Source organism: Manis pentadactyla, chromosome 17 (assembly GCF_030020395.1).
Source record: "Manis pentadactyla isolate mManPen7 chromosome 17, mManPen7.hap1, whole genome shotgun sequence".
Taxonomy (NCBI): Eukaryota; Metazoa; Chordata; class Mammalia; order Pholidota; family Manidae; genus Manis; species Manis pentadactyla.
Genome location: NC_080035.1, coordinates 47127974 through 47131746, shown reverse-complemented (window position 1 = coordinate 47131746; position 3773 = coordinate 47127974). Strand labels below are relative to the sequence as shown.

At 40.2% G+C, this 3773-nt stretch overlaps 1 pseudogene; it reads right to left on the bottom strand.

Annotated features, from left to right (window-relative positions):
- Positions 1-281: 281 nt before the first annotated feature.
- On the bottom strand, positions 282-1510 carry LOC118916743 (inhibitor of growth protein 3-like; annotated as a pseudogene).
- Positions 1511-3773: the final 2263 nt, after the last annotated feature.

Sequence of the window (3773 nt, the reverse complement as noted above, 5' to 3'; positions counted from 1 at the left end):
AGGAGCACAAACGTCTGCATCTGTTGGCCACTGAAATAATCCAAAGCTAACTGGAATAATACTCATAGCGCACCAGGAGTGCATAAATAATTTACTTACATTATTAAAATACAACCCATAAAATTCAAGTCACAAGATCTTATAGATCTTACTGGATTGTCTATGTAACTCCTTTAAGTGGTTGCATGGAAATGCACTGTTCTTCTTTTTCTTCTTTTTGAAGGTCCTATGTAAAATGCATAGGTTGAAGTTTTTTCTTTCTCAGATGAAACGACCACCCTTTATTCGTGCCGCCCGCCTCTTCTCTTCCTTGCAGCGGTGCACAGTGGACGGTACCATTTCCCCTTTGGCGCCTCTGTCCACCCCGCACAGCCGTAATGGAACCACTGCATCGGGCAGTCGTGGTTATCACAGCCTCCCATCTCACCAGAGGAGACCTGATTACAAACGCAGTATGGTGGCTCCTTGGGGTCACAAGTCCCATCAACCTGACTGCTTGAATCAGATTCTGGCACTACTGTTGTTTGTTGACATTTCTTATACAACAGTTGATGACGAAGAACACGGTGATAATGAGGAGGACGAGGAGGAAGATGGTGATTGCTGGCTTGAAGACTTGTTGTTTTTGCTCTTCCTCCCACTCGGTGAGTCTGCTGCTGAGGAACTGGCATTCTGTGTCAAGGTAGTCATGAGTGCTGAAGACGACGAATAGCCCGTTGTTTCCATGGGCATTGAAAATTCTTTTCCCAGCTGAAAGTCATTATTCTTAAATGCTTCAAAACTGGCTTTAAAGCGTGATGTTCTCCGTCCCTCTTTCATCTGAGCTGTAGCTTGAACTGCTTGAGCAGCAGCAGTGGTAATTGCCTCTGAACCAGGTCCTGAAGACAATGAGCCACTATTACAGGATGCCAGAGGTTGGGGGGAATTCACATTTTAAGCATTATTGCGACACTCTAGCGTTTTTTCTTTAGAGGCGTCTAATCCAAGGGTAAACAGAAGAGCTTCAGATTTAAACTTCTTTTCAAGAATATGATCTGTTGTTGTATGGTGAGAAGTCGGACTATATTTCCTTTTTTCCACTGGCATATGTGAATGAGCCTGGTGATTGTTTACAGGCTGTGAAGGAGTATCCAATTCTAAAGATTACCTCTCTAATATTTCTGTAATTCCAGCATTATAAGCTTCCAGCTCCATTTTAAACTTAGCCAGTTCCTGATCCAGCTTTCTCAAGTGTCAGTCTACCAAGTCATGTATCTGGCTTGCCAACTGTACCTTCTCATCTGCATCTTTCAAAGCTTTATAATAATCTTTTTTGATGGATGCCATTTTGCTCTTCTCTCCACTCTGGTTTACTTTTCTTTGCATTCATAAAGAATTCACTGACTCTTTGCTCTGGTTCATTCATTACATTCTTCACCTGCAGGTCCATCTCACGCATCTCGGTGAAGCAGTCCCCTAGGTTGTTTGGAACCTGCTCAGTCATTTCTAGATAGTCCTCTAGGTACAACATCATGGCCCTTAGATCTGGGGGAATGAAGGAGTCCAGGGGTTTATTAGTGTCACTCACTGTCGCCGGAGTTTTGTCCCTTCCAATATGGTGCCTCTACCAGCAGCAGCAGCTAGGCTTAAGTGGAAAAAAAAAAAAAAAAGTCACTTGGCACCTGACGGCGCTTGCTTCACACAACAAATGATTTTTTTAAAAAGTGTCTTTAAGAAAAAGATGAAACTTAGATTGCAGAAGGAAAAAAACGTCTCTGTTTCAAGATGTCATATGACCTTTTTTAATACCTCACAAAAATTGAAGGTGTTACTTCATAGACCATTTCAGTGGGGGAAATAAAATCAGACACTTAGGACCTAACGCTTCCACTTTGTTAGACACGAAGTTTTCCAGGAATCCTGAGAGGTTTTCCTACATAAACCAGATTTTCAGCTTTAAGTATAGAGAGGATAGTACTGAAGTTATGTGGGTACAGCTTTTGTTCAACTGAGTAGATAAATTTCATGTATACAAAATGCATACAGTTTTCAAACAAATTATGCCTGACATAAAACAGAGGCAATTACGTTGTAGAACATCTACTATGCATTGTCTCACAGTTAGCAATATTGCATTATACTTAAAAATTTGTTAAGAGGATAGATCTCATGTTCTTAACAAAATGTAAAAAATTAATTTAAATTTTAAAACAATAAGATGAAATGAGGGCCCTTCAGTTCTCATCTTAGCACAGGCATTGCACAGGTTGAGAAAGCTACTTAAATGTCAGTATTTTCAAGGAAAAGGAAGAACGACTTGAAGGACAGAGCCAAGAGCCGAAGAAAGCCAATTCTAGGAAGCACCAGTATTGTGGAATATGTTTGGCTGGATATTTGAATTGCTATGAAACAGTGTGTTACCCACCCACAACCCTTTAAAGCAGGTACTCATTGTAGTTATTCTGTTCTTTTCTCAACACTATATGTTGGACACTTTTGAGTTCACCAGTCTTTGAGCCCGAACAATGGCACCTGAGATGCTAACCCCAATGAGCTCCTTTGAACTAATTTAGATGACAAAATATTGAACCTTTAAGTAATGGCATAATTAGAAAAGATGGGAGGAGGAAATGCATTTTTATCTGGAAATAAGTTATTGTGACAAAAGGGTGAACAATTGCATCTAGTTTTGTTAAATAATATCCCCCCAATTCCTTCTTTCCCTGTCCAAGCCCCCAGGATCCAAGCCTGTCCTGTAATAATTTGATGAAGCGATTGTGGCAGAAATGATATTCAGAGACTTCTGATCCCAGGCCTTAAAATGCTAGGAAGCACTTGCTTACTTGATCTGGAAAACTTAATCTTGGGCTGCTTCTGTTGGAACTACACCATGTGGAGAAGGAACATAGTGGGAAACAGAGGTCCTCGAGTCAACAGTGCCAGCAGGGCTCCCAAGGGAACACCAGTCCCAACCTCGAGGACTGTGAGTTACACTTTGCATATATTGGCTCAACAATGTCTGCACATGGCTGCAGCGCCAACCATCATTCAATGAGGAAGAAGACTGGAGGTGAGCTGAGACTCTGCAGACTGTAAGGCATAATGAAATGGTTGTTTTAAGGCACCAAAATTTTAGGGCCTTATGCAGCAGTAAATCTGCCAAACTGTTTTTTTTTTTTTCTGAGAACCAAGTTTTTAATAACAAATTAGGTCTGAACACATTGGTTTATTACACAGGAGGACCAGTTCCCATGCATTACCCACGTGCTTGCTAGAGAAGTCAGCTGCAAGACAAATACCCTACAGTGCCCAACTCCCAACCATATTTCTTATCCTCAGTTCCTTTTTTTTTTTTTACATTACATTAGTTTCAAGTGTACAACACACTGATAAAACATTTATATACATAATTCTAGGTTCCAGCTATCACCCTACCAAGCTGTTACAATATCTTGACTATATTCCTTATGCTATACATTACATCCCAGTTACTTATTTATTTTACCGTTGGAAGTCTGTCCTTTTTTTTTTTTTTTTTTTTGTGAGGGCCTCTCTCATATTTATTGATCAAATGGTTGTTAACGACAATACAATTCTGTATAGGGGAGTCAATGCTCAATGCACAATCATTAATCCACCACAAGCCTAATTTTCGTCAGTCTCCAATCTTCTGAGGCATAACAAACAAGTTCTTACATGGAGAAAAAATTCTTACCTAATGAATAAGTTACATAGTGAACAGTACAAGGGCAGTCATCACAGAAACTTTCGGTTTTGCTCATGCATTATGAACT